The sequence below is a fragment of the Cucurbita pepo genome, chromosome 5 (genome assembly GCF_057944985.1).
Source record: "Cucurbita pepo subsp. pepo isolate OVF chromosome 5, ASM5794498v1, whole genome shotgun sequence".
NCBI lineage: Eukaryota > Viridiplantae > Streptophyta > Magnoliopsida > Cucurbitales > Cucurbitaceae > Cucurbita > Cucurbita pepo.
In genome coordinates this window covers 9,960,350-9,982,526 of record NC_141802.1, presented here as the reverse complement: position 1 = coordinate 9,982,526, position 22,177 = coordinate 9,960,350, and the positions used below count along the sequence as shown (strand labels likewise).

At 41.6% G+C, this 22,177-nt stretch overlaps 1 long non-coding RNA gene across 1 annotated transcript; it reads left to right on the top strand.

Moving 5' to 3' along the window:
* The first annotated feature begins 2,066 nt into the window (after positions 1 to 2,066).
* Positions 2,067 to 4,589, top strand: LOC147792664 (uncharacterized). Its single transcript, XR_015421200.1, has 2 exons — positions 2,067 to 2,291; positions 4,320 to 4,589. It is a non-coding gene; the product is annotated as an uncharacterized LOC147792664 (long non-coding RNA).
* Positions 4,590 to 22,177: the final 17,588 nt, after the last annotated feature.

The following is a 22,177-nucleotide window of genomic DNA, read 5'->3' as shown; positions in this document are numbered from 1 at the left end:
TTAGGGATAGAAGAAAGGTAGTTCCCTTAAGCACTGACTCCAGGTCTTGAACAAGGGGCCCCACCCTCTCATTGGCCTGAGAGGGATTCGGTTTACTGGTTGGACCACAAACCAATTGTTCATTAGAGGATCAGTGAGACATAAGGAACAAGAAGTAACTTCAGGGGTAAAACGGTAAATTGACCCAGCTCTAGTTACGAACAACCTGTGAAGGATCGACTTACTAATCATGGTTATATCATATGGACAGAAATATATCTATAGTGAGGGGAGTGCAACTACTAGGCTATAGTGGAGTGTCCTAGTAGTTAACGAATGTTGGTTAACCAGGTTAATGAGTTTAATCGGTTAATCTTGGATCGTTGGAGCCCATGATCTATAGGTCCATTAGGTCCCTCTGCTAGCTCATATCGAACTAAACCATAGAACAGTGTGACGAGTGAGTTCGAAGTGTTCGAATTCAAATTAGGGAATATGCGTTACATATATACAATATATTTAACCGCAATTTTGTTTTATTTACGAATTAAACGAAAAGAGAGAATCTGAGATATTTAAATAAGATTTAAATATCTTAATCAATTATGTGTCGGAATTGATTGGGATTGGCATTTGAATTAATATTAAATATTAATTAAATAGTTTAATTAATCATTTAATGTTACTTTAATTTGAAATTCATTATTCAAATTAATTGTTTGAATTAAAATGAAGAAAGTCAAAATGTTGACTTTCATCTAATGGAAAAATCCATGTTAGTGGAATTTTGAGGTGTCAAAATTTGGTTTAACCAAACTTGCATGTTTGCCAAATAAACCCCACAAGTTTGAGTGGAATTTTGAGTGTCAAAATTTTGTTAACTCAAACATGCATGCTTGCCACATAATCCCAAACATTTGAGTGGAATTTTAAGTGTCAAAATTTGGCGATCTCAAGTTTGCATGAACATGCAAACTTGACTTTTTAAATAGAGTGATCATGATACTTGGAAGGGATTCTTCTTCATCTTGATGAAAAACCTTGAGAAAAACCTCTCACAAACACTCTCTTTCACATATACAAAATCCCTCCCAAGTTTAGTCACTCACCGGATTCTACAATCCCGTTCTAAGGCCGGAGGATAGTGAAGAAGACACTAGTGGTGGTTCGAAACCGGTTCGTGAGGCAAAAGGAGTTTGAACTACAAAAGGTTAGTATTTAAACTCATTAAGTTTTAATACTTATGAACATGCTAGTTATTTACAATAATTGATGTTCTAAAAGTGCCTAAGATCCAAATTGCTTCCGCATGTGTTATATTAACACCATCACCACATTGGTTGGAGAGGAGAACAAAGGGTGTGGAAACCTTCCCTTTGCAGACGCATTTTAAAGCCTTGAGGGGAAGCCCGAAAGGGAAAGCCCAAAGAGGACAATATCTGCTAGCGGTGGATCTGGGTCGTTACAGATACTCTCTGCACAAAGTCGGCAAAATAGTTATGCAGACTCTCGTAGGAAAGACCTCGAGTTTGCGGTGGGTGATCACGTCTTCCCGAAAGTAGTCCAATGAGAGGAGTGCTAAGGTTTGGGAAGAAGGGCATGTTGAGCCCGAGGTTCGTGGGACCCTTCGAAATCCTAGAAATGGTAGGGCCCGTGGCATACAGACTAGCATTACCACCCACGCTCGCCGCAGTGCACAACGTACTCCATGTATCATTGATGAGAAAGTACACTCCGAATCCCACTCACATAATTGATCACGAGACACTTTCTCTTCAGGAGAATCTAACGTATGATTAAAAATCCATAGGGATAATGACACGTGATGTAAGGAAACCACGTAAAGGGAGATTCCATTAGCCAAGGTCTTATGGGAAAACCATCAAGACAATGGAGCCACCTAGGATTATGAGGATGACACGAGGAGGTCTTACCCCGAACCCTTCCGGGGAAGACAAACTTTCGAGGACGAAAGTTCCTAAGGTGGGGAGAATTGTAATACCCGAATTTTTAGATGAATAAATGAATAAAATAAAAATAACAACATAGGGGCAAAATGGTCTTACCCAAGGGGTCTAGTTGTTTGGGCTCCAAGAAGAAAGAGAAAGAGAAAAGAAAAGAAAAAGAGAGAGAGGATGGAGAAAGGAGAAGAAGTTAGGGTTTGGGAGAGAGGAAGAACAGAGATGACAAATCGCCATTGGAGATCGAATCCAAGGCAAGAAACTTCGAAGCAATACTTCTCTCAGTGCTGGAAAAGGAGTTCGGGTGGTGGAATCCACTCATTCCGGCAAGAAAATCCGAGAACGGACAAAGTAAGGTTCCGAACTTCTTGTTTCGATTTTATCTAGATCTGAGGAGTTTCTTGAGTGTTAGATATGGAGTTTTTGAGGTATGTGACTAAATTAAGATTCACACAGGTTTCCTGAAGTTCCTGGACGAGAATCGGACGAAAATTGGAGTTTAGTCGGACTTGGGTAAACCGATCGAAAACAGAAAATGTGAGTTGTTCCGTATCTTTGGACGGCCTTAACTCGTCCTGTGTTCAAGGAAAAAAATAAAGGAAAAATATATTGTAGAAGTAGAATATGAGATCTACAACTTTCGTTAAGAAACTTTGTTGATATGGATTACGGATTGAAAGATAAGAAAATCGGAAGAAAATGGATTGAAAACGCAAAACTCACGGTTTCTGGAAAATTTGGAAAAAATGTAGGAGAGAGAAGGCATCGCCGCCATGCGTCGGCCGCCGTATGGAGGAGCGCGATAGGATCGACGACCGACACGTGGCGACCGCGGGCTGGAGAAATGCATCAGGCGTGCGCAACCGGGTCGGCCAGAGTCCGAACCAACGCTCCGCACACGAACCGAACCGCCCGAGACCGCGCTGACCTGTTTGAACCGACCCGTCTTGACCCGCGACTGCACAGAAAGAAGCGCATGGGTACGCGCGCGTAGAACACCCTCTAGAGCGCGTGCAGGCGCGTGTAGGCGCGTTGGTGATCTTTTTCCCTCCGTTCGACCTCCGTTTGCTTGTTTTTCGCCCCGATTTCAACTCTAATCCTATTTTTATGTGAATTAGGACCTATCAAGGAAATTACAGAATTTTTGGAACCTTTTCCGGCAAATAATTCGAGCTTGGGAAGGCACGCGCCAACCAAGTAAGTAGCCATTTGGATTTCCGCTAGGAACAAGCATGCATGCTACCACCTATGAAATTAGCTAGCCCGACTTAGCGTGCTATTATAGAAACTGCGAATATAAGATGGTTATGGAAAGCTAGATACAAAATGTGTATTAAATCTGTTTTGGTTGAGACTCTGATAATGTATGTATGCATGAGGAGGTTGGGAAACTTGTGAAATCTGCGCTCCGGGTAAAGATGGACGTTATCTTCCTATTGAGCATGTTTGATAATTTTGCATGAACTGCTGCGTGTAAACTCTATTGTATGATGATTGCTTGTATTATCTTTCTTGATGAATAGGAAGAAATTATGAGCTTAGATTAGGATGCTTATGGCTAAATAAGCTAGACGAGACCCTAGATTGGGGGACCTCTAGAATACCGTGCAATTAGACCCACGAAATGATTATCGGCGGAACCAGAACCCAGAATTTCAAACCCGATAGGTTTGTGACACCAGGCACGAGAATCCTAGAGAAACACGAATCTAAGTTTAAGGCACCAAGTTCCACCCGAGAAAGAATAATAGGTCACCACGGTAACTGTAGGTAGCCCGCTAGAGTTGAGCAGTGAAGATAGTGTCATCAGAACCTCCACTTCCCTCTCTCCTCCGATACCATACCGTCGAGACAGAGCTCCGGTACGGTGATCGTTGAGCTTTACAGATCCGGATAGGGAAGTGTGACAGGTGCCCAGACCTAGTGGTGATAGCTAAGGGGTCTTCTGAACAGGACTCCTGGGCCGTAGAAACCCGTCCCTGAGCGGGGGACGTGGAGTCACTAAGGATGACTCAGTAGCTGACCGGCACATAGGGGGTCGCACCCCGTTTTGTGGATGTATGGTCCAGTGTGAGGGTCGTCAGTTAACCTCCACGGATGATGTTCAGAGAGAGAGTCACGTATTCAGATCCAGCCATACGATCCCCTCAAATTTGCTTATGAGGTCGCGCCTCACCTCAGGACACTGATCATTTCACTGAATAAGATGGGCAAGCCTTTTATGATACAGAAAAGAGAGTTGCAGCTTAGATCACTCTCCTTAGAAACTTGAGAAAGACCGTGGTTACCTACCAAGATAAGGATGCGAAAAGAGCCTACAAGTAGGCTGCTTACTTAGTATATTTTTATACTCACCCCTTTCTCCCCTTTTTTTTTCAGGTACCAGTCGATACGGGGAGGTGTTCGAGAGCTGTGCGGTCACAGAGGGCTGTCGTTCCGGAGCGTCAGTCCCTGGTCGGTCTTTTAGAGTCCTTTGTCCGTTTTCATATTTAGAGTCTTTTGTATTTTTCTTCATAATTGTATTTTCCATTTGAAATATTTGATTTTAATTTTGTATTTCATTTTTACATTTGCAATTTCCTTTGTAATATTTTCGAAAAAAATATTCTTTCTCTTTTGTTTTAATTGAATGGTATTTTTATCCTTTTACTTTGCTTTTCTTTTCTTTTATTTTCTTTTTGTTTGTTTTTGATTTCGTCCTTTTAGTCACGATTTCGATTCTTCGAAGCCTCGAAAATCGAGTCGTGATAGTTTAGATAGTAAAGGCAGATGCTATCGGTAGATTCAGTCTGAGGCTATTGGTTGGAGAGATGATCTTAAGCTGACGCGTATAACCCTACCTACTCAAAGGCGTGCAAATCAAAGCTCTTCCTCTTTTTCCACACATAGAGAGACGTCTACCTCGACTATACCATATTGAGCTTTCCTCCCGACATTGGAATATGGATTGGGAAGGGGGCGAGTGGATGAGACCTTCGAGTCGCGTCTCAACCATTTCAGTCTGTATAATGACTTTGCTATAGAATTATTAAGAGAAAGATACGCTTCGCTCCTATTAATGCGCTTCGCCCGCCTGACTGGAGAGGGCGGGAGGTTTGAATGAGTGACTTCCCGTTTTTCAGTCAGTAAAGTAGACGACTGACAAAAAGAGGAGAGGTTTAAGCACTTTTGATTCGGTAATAGGCAATAAGAAAGTTTGCTCTTACGTACCGCTTTGCGTTCTCTCTCTTGCCTGTGTGTACGTACTTTATGTAGCCTTTGCGTAGATCACGGGTCAACTCTTTTTAAAGGAGCCTCCCGAAGCCATAGAATAACGGACTGCCATCCTCTTACTTATACAGGAACAGAAGAGGACCCTAGTGGAACAAGCGCTTTAGGAAAAGAAGAGCTATTACCTTGTTACCGGGAATAGAAAGTACTGGAAGCCAATATAGGGTTGAAAGTTGGACTATTCCCTTACCTAAAGGGAAGCAAGCCCGTCAGTAAGTAAAGGGAAGGAAAGGGCTTCACCTGACTCGTTCTCCAGCCTCAGGCTCAAGAAAGACAAGAGTCAAGTACTACCTGACTAAGGCGATAGGTGGACAATCTGACCTTACCTTTATCTCAATATCACTACTAAGCCACAATAGTCTATTGTCTAGATCTGACTACTAGTCGTTAGCCTCTTTCTATAAAATAGATTCAGTATCCGAGTAGTCTCTAGTTTGATATTGTAGTCATAGTCTCGTCTTTCTAGTAGTAGTCTAGTGTTCAAACAAATAGTCTTTGCCTCATATACATTTTTGTATACACTGAAGTATACAGAAGGAGAGGAAGCAAGGGTCAAGAGAAATCGGTTTATGAGCCCCTCTCCTCTCCTTTCCAGTCTTCGCCGCTTTGCGCGTTCGCCCATTGGGTCTTACCGCTTCGCGCCTCTTCTGGTGGAGCTTCTTCTCCCCTCTCCTCTTCTCGTCGGTAAAGCATATGAAATCCTTCTTTTGTAAAGAGGCCAAGCGGGGCACCAAAATGGGGGCGTAGAGTCGATTCCCCCGTGAAAGTGGAACATCCGGAATTGCCAAATCTCTCTTGCTTGATCGACCCCTTTCCTTTCAAGAGGATTCATCCAAGACTAAGGATCTCGTCGAACCGGCTTCTATTTCGCCAAATAATGAAAAATGACTTTTCAAATGACTGAGTTTTTGACAAGGGAATGGTTGTCCCCTTGGTCCTTCCCGAACTGTCCTAGCTATTTTTCTTCTTAGGGCTCCTTCGATCAAAAGTCTCTCTTCTTGTTCATTCCCATTTACATTAAGAATTCATACTATGATTCGCATTTCGAACAGGCATGAATATAGCGTCTATAGCGTCTATAGGATAATTTGCGTCTTGCAAATTCTTTGGCGTTTGTATACGCGCGATTCCTCTCGATCTTTAATTCAATACACAAATGAATTGGCTACATTAGGTTAGCTATATGCTGTGTATGTATTATCAACCGATTTCCACATAAGGTGGTAAGATGATGTCTGGAGCAGTTACGCATCTATCCAGCCAGAGCCAGGACCCTTGACACAAATAGCCGCATCACGAATTCCATACGGATAGATTACTTCTTAATCAATACAATTTCTTGTAAATTCATTCTAATTTCATGTACGGATTCTTGAATACCAACTATGGTAGAGTCTAAATGTGGGATTTTTTCTAATTTGGATACCCTACCCTCTATTTCTCCAAGCAAAGCTTTTCGCATGGCAATGCCCATAGAATCCGCTTGCCCCTTCCTTAATAAGTAGAGACAGAATAAAGCCTCCATAATCAAGACGCTTACTGTCTGCTCTTGATTCAACACACTTCCACTTTAGTGTCCGAGTAGATACTCCTCTGATTTTCTCTCGAACCATAGTAATCCTTTTTAATCAAATCATTGAATTATTTCTTTTTCTTTCAACTTCTCTTCAATGAGGGAGGGGTTACGTTACATCCCGTATGAAACTAAAGAGTATACCGTTTTTCTACGAATAGCTCTTAATGCTGCATCTCTTTCGAGACCAGGGCCTTTTATCATGACTTCTGCTTGTTGCATACCTTGATCTGCTCCTGCCCGACTAGCATTTTGAGCTATGGTTTGAGCAGCAGATGGTGTCCGTCTTCCCTTCTTGGCCCTTTGAATCCACAAGTACTAGCGTAGGACCAAGGAATTCCCCGCCCCCGTACATCTGTAACAGTCACAATTGTATTGTTTAAACTTGCTTTCATATGAATAAGGCCCTTTCCCTTTGTTACGCGTACTTTGTCCGTGAGCTAATACGTTCATTTCTCCGTGAACCGATTCTTGCTATGGGTTTTGCCTTTCTCATCTCATAAATTGATTGAAGTGAGAGATATATGGATATACCCATTTCATGTCAAACCAGATCCTTTCATTTCTTTTTATGTGTATATCGTGGGTGGGCTTTACTTTAGGGGTCCTTTTTTTTATCAAGATTCTCCTTGTCTTTGTTTATGTCTCGGATTGGAACAAATTAGCCGAATGGAGGCCCTTATATATTTGTCATTCCTTATTCCGAATCCCCTTAAGAAAATACTTGCTTGAGTATCCCCGCAAAAAAGAATATTGCAAGTCAAATACTTACTTCACCTAATCATTCGAATCTTTGTTTCGTAGTCTATAAATTATACGCCCTCTGGTTCTGGTTGAATCCTAACACCTTACTTACTTACTCCAACTTTGACTCTATATGACCTTGTATATGTATCAAACTATGTCGAATCCTTCCTGAAACGTAACCCAGAATGGGTTCCTCACTCATTATCTAAACAAACCCCAAAGATACCATTGGTAAGTTATTCAGTAATGAAATCCGCATAAATCCTTTTTTGTTCTTTCATTCCAGATGAAACCCGGTTCAAAGTCTCAATTAATGATAAGGGGAGTGCTATTACAAATACACCTCTTTTTGTTAGTTAATTATAATATAATGGAACACAAAATGTCTCCGCCGATTCCCTGCAGTTGAGCTTCTCGGTCTGTCTGTCATTATACCCCGAGAAGGGGAAAGAATTACAATGCCCATTCCGCCTAAAAGTCTAGGAATTTGTTGATAGTTAGAATAGATTCGGAGACCAGGTCTACTGATCCGTTTTCAATTTCTAATCGTTTTCTATGGTCCTTCTCTTCTATGTCGTAGGGTTCAAACCCCAAAATCCTTGTTGCTTTCCCTATGTTTCCTTATGTTTTCAATAAAACCTTCTCGTAAAAGTCTTTTCACAGTGTTTTCGCGAGTAGATGGTATTCGAACTATTTCTTTTCTATTCATGTCAGCATTGCAGAGGGAGAGGGGTGAAAGAGCGAGACCGAGACCGAGACTGAGACCGGGAGGGAGAGGGGTGAAAGAGCTCGACCGGGAGGGAGAGGGGTTATTATGTTAGCAATAGTGTCCTTACCCATGAGAAAGGCTAATTCTTGGTTACTTTTCATTGTGATCTAATCAACATGCTTGGCTTGGCTTGATTCATAAATAGTTATTCATTTGAAAAGGTATATACGTTATACACACTAATTCATTTCATTCAAATACTCTAACTATCTCACGGTCTCATCTTATAAGACTGAAGGTGCTAATGAAATTCTTTTAGTGAAATTTCACTGTCTCCATTCTCGGGCAATCGCACCACAAATTCGAGTTCCTTTTGCATTTCCTTCTTGATCAATAACATCTGCAGCATTGTCATCATATCGTATTATCATACTGTTTCTCATTTGAGTTCAGTACGTACAATTACAACTCTGATCACTTCTTCCTCTTTCGTTAGGTTTGGGCTGGGCCGGCTTTCTTGATTACAGCAACAATAACGTCACCCTAATATGAGCATATCGTGGATTACTAGCCCCTATGATTCGAATACACATCAATTCTCGGGCTCTGCTGTCTGTCTGTTATCTGCTACATTAAAAAGGGTTTGAGGTTGAATCATCTGATTTTGGAATCTTTTCTTCTAATGCAAAGGGCGAAGAAAAGAAATCCTCCATTGTTTCTGTTTTCATCTCAAACAAAGACCGCTTTCCTTTGATTCTACATTTCTATCCCGAAGTAATGCATTGGATTCGTACAGGCTTGATGTCGTCCACTATTTCAATAGCTTTTCTGGCTATACAGCTACTCCACTCATTTCATAAAGCATTCTACCTGGTTTCACAACAGCTACCCAATATTCGGGGTATCCATCCTTTCCCTGAACCCATACGTCTTTCTGTGGGTCTTAGTGTAACGGGTTTGTCTGGAAATATACGTCCCGTCCCTATAGTTTTCCGCTGCATTTCGTGTCATTGCCCTTCGTCCCGCTTCGATTTGTCTAGATGTGATCCAAGGGGAAGGGGGTTCGTTCGTTCAAGTGCTTGAATAGCGTATCTACCGAAGCTAATACGATTGGCTAAGATATTCCTTTCATTCTTCCTCTATGGTGTTTACTCTGGTTCTTTTCTAGTTCTCGTTTATGTATGGTTATTATATTTCTCAATTCTCTCTCTACTCCAGAACCGGACATGAGAGTTTCTTCTCATCCAGCTCCTGGCGAATGAAACGATTCACAACAATGTCCATGTATTTACTCTGAATAATAGATTGAATCATGGGATTCTTTGAGTGCAGAGGAATGAATATTTCCTCTTTTTATATATGTTTCGGTTCTCGCTCGGGTTAGTTAGCCCAGCCCATGACCCGACTTCTCATAATAAATGGATTGGTCTGTCTTGGGTTCCTTACGCCATCCTACCCAATTCATTATTAGGATTTGTTTTCAATAGAATATTATGTATTCGCAGGTTCCCTCGTTCCCATTGCCTCTGGATTAATGGTTAGGTCTTTATTCCATAATGGAGTCCTTAATCAAACACTAATTTCTTCTTCAATCAATCTTCTCAGTCTTTACGGATTTCTCTAATTATGAATCCATCAGTCTTAATGCTTTATTCCACTACTTTTTATGAGATGACCCATCGACCTTACATATTGGAATCATATATCATTCATATTCTTTTTCTCTCTTTCTTTCACTCTTCTATTTAGCGGCATACTTTTATTGCTTTACAACTCCGGATTGATTTTGATGCAAAAAGGATTGAAGTTGCTAGAATGATATGACCAATATAACATATCTTGACTGGTTGGTTAGATCCAGATAATGTGAAGCGATGAGTTGGTTATTAGTCTAATTATTCGTTTTGATTCTATATGGGCTGATCCTGATTTTTTGTTTGAATCCTAACCTTAAAAACCCCCACGAGTCTCACACTAAGCATAGAAATTTTCGTCTTTGTCATTTCTTGGTCGATCATTGGCTAAAAGGTAAACACAAGTTGAGTAAGGGCTTCTGCTCGTCTACAAATATCCTAATTTTGATGCCTAATACCCCATAGATAGTTCGAACTGGATAGCAACAATAATATATCAATTTGAGCTCGAATGTTTTGTAGAGTAACCCTTCCTTCTCTCTCTGATCCATTCGACCCGTGGAATTTCTTTTCCGTCTATACGTCTGACAATTTGTACTTGAATTCCCTTTCCGCCTGTTCAGTTAATTCATTCAATAGCTTTTTTCATTGCTTTGCGAAATGAAACTGTATTCTGTATCCAGTATCAATTCTGTGAGAATATTAGGGTGTCCATAAGGGTTGGCTATTCTTGTAAAAGCAATGTTGAGTTTTCTCGGTTCACAGAATTTCATTCTTTTTGTACATTCATCCATCTGTAATTCTTCTATTTCTTTTTCGAGACACACCTTCAATTAATAACTTTGGGAATCCCATAAAGATTATCACTTGAATATAAGATCAATTCTTTTTTGCATTTCGATACGTGGCAATTTCCGAGACTCTTGTCATGTTTTTTTGTACTCAATTCGGGATACAATCTCGTATTTTTTGATCTTCTTGTAAACCTTCGGAATCTTAGGGTGCGCAAACCAAAGAGAATGATGCCCTTGGGTTACACCAAGTCTAAAATCGAGTGGATTTCCTTTTTGTCCCATAATCCCCCACCCATTCTTATACATGTCATAAGACGTCATATCTGGCTGGGTACTTTTCTTTCGTTATCCATCTATCAGGTTTGTTTCAGTCTAATATGTGTTGTATTGGTATCTTTTCAACTTGTCTGAAGAAAAGACAAAAGTCTATCTTTCAATACAATAGTTATAGAACAAGTGGGTCATGGGATAACTTCACCCACTAGCTCGAGGTTTTCATTTTGTCACAGTAGTGTTGACTTACGCTTTACTGCTACTGCCGAATAAACCAAATCCAAAATAGGAAGATAACATGCTCGATAAGGCATGAGTTTGAGTATTACCAGTCTTTCCTAGTAGGAACGGCCACGATTCAGATAAATTACTCTTTGCGCTTTGTGAGGGGACATACATATATGTTGACCTAAAGCATATACTTCTGTAGATGGATGCATTTTGATCTTCTTTATCATAGGGGTTTACCTCTTAGTAATGAAAGGTATCTATATTCACTTAATAATAATAATATGAATTATGAACGAGGAGATCTATTATCATTTTGCACATTCCCCCGAAAATGTCGAGTGGGTGCAAATTATCCCAATTTATGACCTACCATGTGATCCGTTATATAAATAGGCAAATGGTCCCTTCCATTATGAATAGAAAGAGTATGCCCAATCATTGTGTGTATAATGCTAGGTAGATGCTCTGGACCAAGTTACTATTCTTACTTTTTCTCTGGGTTATATATAAGCTTATTTCTTTTTTTTTAATGAGCGGGCTGAATTTCCCTCCTATTTGTTTTTGTTTGTAAAGTCAAGACAAAGAATCTAATTCTATTTTCTCTCTTATTTAGGCGACGAAGAAGAAAATTCTCACTATTCCTCTTTTTCTACTTCTTCTTCCAAGTGCGGGCCCAAGGGGTTGCGGGTGTTTTTCTACCAATTGGGGCCCTCCCTTCACCACCGCCATGGGGCTGGTCTACAGGGTTCATAACTACTCTTCTTACTACAGCTTACCTAGCCAACATTTAGATCTGGCTCCACCCACACTGTTCTGGTTTACACCAGCATTCCCCACTTGTCCGACTGTTACTCAGCTATTTTGGGATATCAAAAGGACCTACCCAGAAGAGAAGGTAATTAGAATGTGGCCGATTTCCCCTCTTTTGCAATCAGTTTCCCTACAGCACCTGCTACTGACGCTAATTGTCCCCCCTTCCCAAGTGTGTGTGACTTCTCCGTTATGTATGGTCGTGCCTCACCTCAGGGCATATCGGTTGAAGTAGATTCTTCTTATCAATCAAAACCCCTTCCCAAACAAACTGTACAAGCTTCTTCCAAAGCATACGACTTTCTGGATGTAAATGATGATTGATATCTATACATATGGATCTTATATATATCGTCCAATGAAGTACCACATGAGTGGATATATATAGGAAGGAAGGAATCCAAATCCGCTGAATCTCTGATGTTATGATCTTCTACATCCTAGGTCTTCCCGTTCCTTCATCTAGCTTATGTTCTTCATCTAGCATGAAGACCGAATGACTCTATGAAATTACGTCGATACTGCCACATATTACGGGTAACGTAGGAGACATCTCTATTTTGCCCCTCGGGAATCCTTAGATAGAATTACCACTGCTTAGCTTTCGCCTCTGACCATCAAATGAAATGTGAATAACCCGTCATCCTCCTCTCTTTGAAACAAGGGACCCTTCTGGTTCTGTTGGTGCTTGAAATAATTTAGTCTTCTCCTCCATATTACTATATCTCTAGAGTCATTTGATATGAGGAACTACTGAACTCAATCACTTGCTGCCGTTACTCTTCTGTTTTCTGTTGAGGTCTATCCTATGGAGGTACTCAAATTGGATCAGTGATCGACTTCTAGGTTTCGTCGTAAACCTAATGGGTTACTTCCAATTACGTAAATCAATAGTTCAAACCGCACTCAAAGAAAGGTAGGGCATTTCTCATTTTTATAGGAACGAAAAGAAGAGATGGGTTTGTTTCCAAAATCAAATCAATTCTATCCCCATATAACTGTAAAACCTCGTAATCGGTTTTTCCCTAACAGCAGCATAGGAAAGCTAAGAAATTCTATCCCCATATAACTGTCAAAGTTCGTCAGAGCTTTTTCACTAATAGCGGGAGCTGAAAGAAAAGATTTTGTATCCAGCATAGGGGTAAAACATTAAAAGCGGTTTTCCCCTAATAGCTGGAGCTGAAAGAAAAGAAATTCTATCCCCCCCCCCCCCCCCCCCCGTATTTTGAGGGATAAAAGAGTCCATATTTCCTGATTTCCCTCGGGAACTCTCCTCCATATTTCCTGATTTCCCTCGGGAACTCTCCTGTAAACACTCAAAAAACAAGAAACATCCTATCCTCCCCCCTATTTTTAGGGATCAAATGGATGCTTTACCCTATTTTTGGGCTATTTTCCTTGATTTCACTCTTTCACTCTCCTGTAAACACTCAAAAAACTAGAATTCTCCTATCCTCTGTCTATTTTTAGGGATCAAAGTCTACCCTTCCCTTATTTTTAGGGATCAAATCTAGTAAAGGTAATTAATAAGTCAATCCGAAAGATGAATGAAACTGTAAACACGACTTATTCATTCATGATCGTGAACTGGAAGTAAAGACGAAAGAAGAATCAATGATCATTCACTGTCAGTCAATCCTCAACTCAAGATTCAACCTCAAACCGTCACCTCTGCTTCTCTCCTTCGGTCTCTTTTATTTTTTTTCTCCTCTTTATTCTTGAACTCTGTAAACTGTATTCTGATTCTTTCACTCGACTGATCTGATCTCATTCCCTTCTTTTCTTTCTGTAAGTCTGTTTGCTCCTACAAAAACTCATACGGTGTGTCTCCTACTCCTGAACCTATTGGTCTCACTCTTCCCTCTCCTTTATTTACAAGTTCTTCAAATTCAAAGCTATTTTTCTCTCCTTTAGAGTCTCGCAGCTTCTCCCCTTTCTTTACGGTCTCTGATCTTTCTCCTTAATTCGAGTTCGTTATTCTATCACAGTAAACTCTGTCTCACAGCTTCTCCCCTCTCCTTTCTCAACTCTTAGTCAAGCCCTGGAGCGCCCTTTATAAAGGTAAGGCCTTAGTTTTCCCTATCAACCTATCTGTTTTTTGTTTGTGTGTGCAGTAAGGGTTTGGGATAGCAGCCCCGTCTCCCTTCTAAAACGTCGAGAAAGCTCCGCGAGCTTCTGTTAGGCTTATGGAGCCTGATACTTATTTATAGCTTGGTCAACGGTTATATCCGGTAAAGCTATATTTAGTAAAGCTATATATAGTAAAGCTATATATGGTAAAGCTATATCCGGTAAAGCTATATATGGTAAATAGCTATATATAGTAGATGGCTAAATCTGGTAAAGCTATATATAGTAAACTATACCATATATATATCTGGTCCGGTAGAGCTTTGAAAATGTACTTTTCTATTCTCTGTACTCTCTCTTGTTGTACATACCTGAAGTCATCAATACAAAATCCTTTTAGCTAGAGTTCTCCTTGCAACTTTTCTCTATCCTTTTTTCTTTGTGTTCATCTAGATCTGCTGTGTGTGTTGTTGTGCGATCCTAACAACTGGTATCGATCCTAACAGCTTCCCCTTTCCTTTGCTCTATAGAAATGGATGGAAATGCCTGCCTGTTCTTCCAAGTCTTGGTCTTATAGCAAGAACCTCTCCCTACTATCTATTGGATCGTGAACCGATGCCGTATATCAGACTCTAACCAATGAGTTAAGTAGGTCAATGAGAGTTCCTATTCGATTCATTTCTTTTTTCTTCAATGGATCAGAGCTATGCTATTCAATGACTCCCACTAGGTGTAAAGTGACTGGGTTCCAAACCTCACCTTTGAGAAAAAGATATTGAACTTCATTTCTTTCTGTCTTTCTGTTCCGTGTCAGCATCACGGTTGTTACAGTCGGCGCTCTGCGTTCATTGATATTAAGGTGGGAAAGCGGTCGCGAATTGGCTGAGGGGAAGAGGAAGAACCTGAACTTTGATTATCTCTACTAGTGGAACAGGGGCGGTTGAAGAAAGTGGAGATTCGAAGCCCTGATCAATGCGAAATTTCTCGAGATGAGATCATTATTTTCTTGGACATAAGAGGAGATGCGAGTAAGCAGGCATTCCATATATTATTTAAACCCTTTAGCATTTCTTTCATTTTCTAGAAACTTGTGATGCACTTCTTTCTATAACCTTGATAGTTCACTCCTTTGGTATTGAAACAACTCTTTAGCAGCAGAAATTTCCTTCTTCTTCTTCTTCTTCTTCTTCTTTAATGCTACAGCGGAAACCTTCCAATCAGAAGAAACTTCCTATTTTCTTTGGCTTTGAAGCTATAGAAAGAAAAAGGCTACTTACTAGCTTTTCGATAGGAGTTTGTGCGTGGGTCCAAGCTCTATAGGAAAGAAAATAGCAGCATAGGCCAGCGGCTACTCTTTTGCGCTAGGAGTGATGTTATTGTCGTTTAGTTTTGTGCTTGAATTTAGGAGTGAAAAGTAACATCTTTATGAGATGAACGTAATCGATAGATCTACTTTCTTTGGTTAGGACAAATTCACTTGCTTTAGGGTCCTTCACAGAATCTCTGACCGTGCCCCTTCTTCAATGAGTCAGGAGCGAGCCATGCCCCATTGCATGGGAGGAACCTTCACTTCCTTGTTTGAGCTTTTGATTGACGATCGTCCCTCCAGTTCGTTCTTTCTCCTTCGCATCACCGGTAAGATATATATATGCTGGTGATGGTGATCTTTTTCTCTTTCAGGGCACGGACAACCTTTCACTCTTCCATGTCCCACAGAAAATTCTCGTTTCGATCGATATTTATCTGCTTCTTGTCTGGGCCTGAGCTCCATGCTGATTATCCTTTCAAAGTAGCAAAACACAATCCCTAGCTCGCAATCAACTTGATGGACTTGACTTTGTTGGACTCATGAGTATAGGACGAAGACGTAATGTGAGGTCATGGGTGCCCATATACTACTCGGTCTTTCTTTGGTTGCCGAATGATAAGAGTGGTATTGTACCACTATTCTGCCCATAGTAACCAACGTACCCATTCCCTTCCCTTGGTCTATCGCTTGTAAAGCATCCCAGGTAGTAGTTCTTTCTCTAAGCACCGGTGAACCACCTCGAGGAAAGCTGTACTCATCTTCAATTCTGTCCCTTGTGTAAACGAAAGAGCTCCTGCCAAATGAAGACCGGGTCCCCTGTCGCTGAGAATTGAGTGTGGCATTCCATGCAATGAGGATATTATCGAAAAAGATCTGAGCGAGTCTTGTCTATTTCTAAGGAATATAGATGGTCTCGTTGCAAGAGATTTGCATCTTTCTTTTTGTTTGTGAGTCCACCACGATCAAGACCCATACTCCCTTTGTTTGGCAGAGCGGCGAGAAAATCTATGGAGACACTTTCCCATGGTCTTTGTGGTACAGGCTACGACTCCAACTCAGGAGTCTGTCCCGCTCGAACTTGTTCTGTTGACAGGCACGTCTTCACATACTCAGCAACGTCGTCTTGCATGCCCGGCCAGTAGAGTACCCCCGCTTTTGCAAGGCCTGGTGGTCCACATAGCCGATTTTGTGCCTAATCTAGCTGAAACTTCTGTACGGAATGTACTATGGGGCGAGTCCTTCTCTTTCAGTTGTGGTGTAATTGAACCGCTACTTATTAGGCAAAAGGCGGTGACAACCTCCTACTCTGCTCTATAGTGGGATAATCGAGTTTGGAAGGCTCTAAGCAATTAATTTCTCTTAAGGATGTGCATCTTTGGCTAAATGGTGAATGAATCTTTAATAGTCAAACTAGAAAGGACGGACACCGCAAACCGGTCGTTATTGGAGTCACCATTTCCGTCGTAATTTCAAGTAATGGATCCGGGTCTCTTTTGTTTGAATCAATCTTTTCTTCCTATATATATAAGGAACTTCCCTTGGTTTATTATAAACTGACTCTTGGTAGGATTCTAGGAAAATCAGGCCTTTTGACTTACATACCAAACCCTTTCTTTCCCTGTGGAATTGGTGTTTAAACCTCAACCCTAGGTATCAAATCCGATAATACAAGGAACTACGCGGTCTATGAAACCAAAAGCAAGAAAGAGAAAAAGCTATTAAAGATGCATTTTGGTTGAATTCTCCCTTTCTTTCTTTTATCGTCTTGACAAAAAGTCTTTGCAGCATCAATGAGAGAGAAATTCCCTCTATCGTGACTAATGCACCTACCCTCATAGCTAATCTCACTGTTCCCAAACTAGCTGTCCCCCCAACCTGGCAAGAAAAAGACTGTTCAAGTGCTTTTCTTAAAAATGCTAATTGTGCTATTGCGTTCGTTCCATTACAAGTCTTTCGACACCCTCCAATGCTTCATGTTTATTAAATGTGTCTATTTAGTCGTGTATTCTGGAATGTAGACATTTAAATTCTATCTGATCGGGTACTCACCGGCTTCCTAAAGTACACTGACTTGTCCCTCAGCCGAAAGACTAACACACTCCTCGAGATATGAATGAGGCCCTGGAGAGTAGCCCACCCAACTCCACTTACTCTCATAACCTCGGTTCCTTTTTCTGAAACCTACATTTCACATGAACTGGGGACCCCCTCCAGCTGCTTGCATCATCCAGTTTGATTTTGCATCATAGGTAAGGCAAAGCGCTTTCTTTTAAGAATGCATCTGGTTCCATCTTTCTTTCGTTAGTTAACCCACCTTTTGAGAAAAGGGATTGTAGATATTCTGGTTTTATATGACTTGGAATGGCTCTCTCATATTGAGAAATTCTGTCTAGTGGCATTCGATCACAGAATCCATTGACAGCAGCATAAATGACTAGAATTTGTTTTTCAATTGGAAGTGGTGCATATTGTGGTTGTTTCGGTACTTCTGTAAGCCTTACACCTCTATTGAGTAATGCCTGAGTCGCTGCATCAAGGTCTGACCCAAATTGAGCAAAGGCGGCCACTTTGCGATATTGTGCCAATTCCTGTTTTGAACTACCGCAAACTTGTTTCATAGCTTTCAACTGAGCGGCAGACCCGACGCGACTGACGAATAAGCCAACGTTAATAGCGGGTCTAATTCTGCGATAAAAGAGCTCTGTTTCCAAACAGATTTGTCCATCAGTAATAGGGATCACATTGGTGGGAATATAGGCCGATACGTCTCCAGCTTGTGTTTCAATGACGGGTAAGGCTGTCAAGCTACCTGCACCTGTCTGGTTCGATCGTTTAGCGGCTCTTTCTAAGAGACAGGAATGTAAATAGAAAACATCGCCTGGGAAAGCCTCACGGCCTGGTGGTCGGTGTAACAATAATGACATTTTTCGATATGCCATCGCCTATTTACTAAGATCATCATAGATTATTAATGCGTGCATTCCATTATCCCGAAAATATTCCCCCATGGCACACCCAGAATATGGGGCCAGAAATTGAAGAGGAGCAGGATCAGAAGCGGTGGCTGCTACAAGAATGGAATATTCCAAAGCATTCCCTGAAGAAAGAATTTGAACTAATTGTGCCACAGTTGAGCGTTTCTGTCCAATCGCTACATAGACACAATACAATGTCTCACTCTCATAGGTGGCCCTTGAGTTCATTTGCTTTTGGTTTAATATGGTATCGATAGCTATAGCAGTTTTCCAGTTTGTCGGTCCCCGATTATAAGTTCTCGTTGGCCACGGCCTATAGGAACTAGGCTAACTACCGCTTTTAACCCAGTTTGCATAGGTTCGTGCACAAATTTACGGGAAATAATCCCAGGGGCTTTCACTTCGACACGTCTTCGCTCGTGATCGCTTAGAGCCCCTCTTCCATCAATAGGTCCTCCCAAAGCGTCCACCACACGCCCGAGCATAGCCTTTCCCGCAGGAACATCCACAATCGATCCAGTGCGCTTGACAAGATCTCCTTCTTTAATAGCGGTATCACTACCGAAGACAAAAATCCCTACATTCTCATTCTCAAGATTTAAGGCTATTCCTTTGACACCGCTGGCAAATTCCACCATTTCCCCAGCTTGAATCTCCTTCAATCCATAAACACGTGCAATACCATCTCCAACTGAGACCACTCGACCGATCTCATCCACTTTAAAATGAGTGTAAAAGTTCGTAATTCTAATTTCTAATAAAGTCGTTAGTTCCGCAGCTCTGGGAGAGAATTTCATGATTCTAAAATGGTCTCGAGTCAAGGGAGAATGCCGCTGCTGATAGATCCCGCCTAGATCAAGACAAGAGCGGGCTTCTTTAGAAAGAAGAGAGTTAAAGTGAAAGTAGGAGCGCGGCCCTCGTTCTCTTGACTGTGAAAGATAGCATTGAGCCTGCTCAATGAGAAGTCCTTTCCATTTTGAGCCTTGATAACCCGGGCCCCGTCCAATAGCCAGCCCCTACCTGGAGAAAGCTCCTCCATCTTGAAGATGATTCTTCTTTGACTCTCAAGAAGCAAGCTTTCTCGAAGAAGAAATGAGAAGTTCTCGCTCCTACACCTATCGGTCTCACAATTCCATTCCCTTCGCCCTCCGGGTCTCACAATTCCATTCCCTTCTTCTCCTTCATCGTCATGGGTCCTTTTGACATAAGATTCTCAGCCGCTCAAGAGTCAAGAGCCTATAGGAACCAGGCTATCTCTCTCTTGATATGTATACGTACGCAATATCTTCAAGTAGAAGGCAGAGTGACTACTCGTAGTTCCTCTCTTGTCAGTGTACTCATGCAACAGTGCTTACGGTAGCTCGTAGCTATTGTATGCTGGGGGTAACGAGATACGGTAGTTAGGAGCTCTTTCTCTCGCAGTAGTGCGCCCTCCCTATGTTTGAGTGGGTGCTCGCAAGGTCAAAGTCCAAAATGAGATTCTTTCATTAATACAAGGGGGTAGGGTAAAGAGTTTTAGTGATTTACACCGAGAAGTAGAGTGTGTAAATACCGGATGCATAGGTTGAGTCATTCGCTAAACTACTATTTTGTTGGGCGATCAACCAGGTGCTCCTACCCAAGCGGACTAATGAATGCCAACTGGAAGAACTCACTTTCCTATCGTTCAGTAGGAGATCCCTGATTGTTTGTGGCTGGAAAATGATGACCTCTTGCTAATGGGGAGAGATCTTTCATTAGGCTTTGATGCTCCTCAATGGGGATACCCAGAATAATAGCTTGTGGAACCCTTTGTTTAGTATTTGTTTGGGGGTATCCTTGTATAGCTTGGCCCTTTCCCTGGCGCACTTCCAATCTACTAGTCCTCCCTCCTCAAAGACAATGGGATAGAATTCCTTGCTAATTCGAGTTTTCCGTGACAATCCAAAAATCTCATGGTTCCTCATATATACATTCCATGTAATTAGTGCATAATTTGACGATTTCGACTTTCTCCGATCCAGTTCGTTCTGTCTTCTTTTGGATCAGCCCTATGAGATCGAGAAGGGCTTCCGATTCTGTATGACAACGGAACGAGCATTCGCTGGATGACCAAAGATTGAATGAAATCTTGGCATGGGGTTTCTTTCAATTACAGTTTCAGTCTTTTGACATTGAAATTGATCTTGTATACGCCGATTGAAGCAGACGTTGGAGCATCCAAACGAACCAGCAGAGGCAGCTGTGGCAGAGACAACAGCAAAAGCACTAGTCTCCGTTGATCACCTATCAGCAGGGGAAGCAGCATAGGTGGCAGGAACTTACTAGGGGTTAGATGCCAATTCGAAGAGCATTCGTTTACCTGTACTTAGGCGTCAAGAGCTGCCAGCCCTACAGGTACTACACTAACAGCGGCATTACAACCTGATACGGATCCCTACCTCCCACAACCGACCCATCATTTCTCAAGCTGATTCTTTAGGCGGGCACAGGTGGAGACACCAGCAAAGGCAGATCCCAGAATCCCTTGATTTTAGAGACTCACGTGAACATTTACCCATAATCCATTGAAGTAGCACCAGCGGCAAAGGTACAGGTTCCTTTGGCGGCAGGAAAGGAAGTTGACTTCGTTGACCCGGATTGAAGCAAAGACGCAATACACACAGAGGTGGGAACTCAAGTATTCTATATATAGGCCGACCTACTGATAAAAAAACAGAAGAAAGAATGAATTGACTCCATTGATGCATTAATGACATAGTAAAAGGTAAAAGCACGAGATCAGATCGCCCATATACGAAAACAAAACCACTTGAAATAAATACAGATTGAGATTGAGAATCCGTTTACCTTTAGACGGATCCAGTTACCGTTCAGGAGCCAAAGCTTGACTAATAAGGACTACCCGCCTGAGTCGGCTAAAATCCTGGAATCTCCATTTCAGTTACGTAAAGGGGTCCATATCCGGATTCATAGCTAGTGAATACCCGATTACCCTAGCAGAAGGAGTATACGCACTTGATCGAGTTGTTTTTTATATTGATTTAGTCCCATAAGTAATAGCAGGGATGGCGGCAGAGCTATAGTCAAAGAAGCCGCGGGAAGCAAAGGCACCAATAAATAGCTACATAGGTCGCATAGAAGCTTTAAGAGATAGGGGGCCAGCCAAAGAAGATGGCAGGAACGAGGTAACTTATGCTTTTTTCATCGTCACTATTCGCTTTATAGGGGAATCAAGAGAATATGAACTCATCACATTCTTTTGGTATCTTGTTATGAGCTGCTCGGGTGCTCAATCTTGGGTCTTAGGTGTGGGTTGGATCATGATAAAGAAGGTTCGTTCGGTGGTTGTATAATTACCAAGCAGAAAGTGACTTGCAAAGTCGATAGGGTTACTCGCAAAGTGTTTAATGATGCGTCTGTAATAGCCTACACATAAGGCCCAAAAAAGAATGCGCTACCCCCGGGCCTCTTTTCAGTAGATGAGAGACGATGAAAGGGCTTGCTATTATTAACATTTAGTGAAGGTGCATAGCTTCTTTGAATGTTTCGCTGATTGACTACTACATCTAGGGACGGGACTGATCCTGAGGGAGTCTTTCTTTCGAGTTAGGAAATCACTGAGGTTGAAAAGCAAGTCGATGATGCCATAAGTCAAACGGGCGGGTGAGGTGAGAGTCCTTCACTGCACTCACAGGGGAGAAGGGATCATCTCCAATATAATTGGTTGGTCTTGTCCCCTTATTAGTAGACGAAGTGTAGGCCGGGTAATCCTTGATCAAACTTTAACCATGTGCATTGGAATACTAAAACATGTTTCAAAAGCGTTAGTCGACCCCTTAAAAGATAGGGACAACTATTGG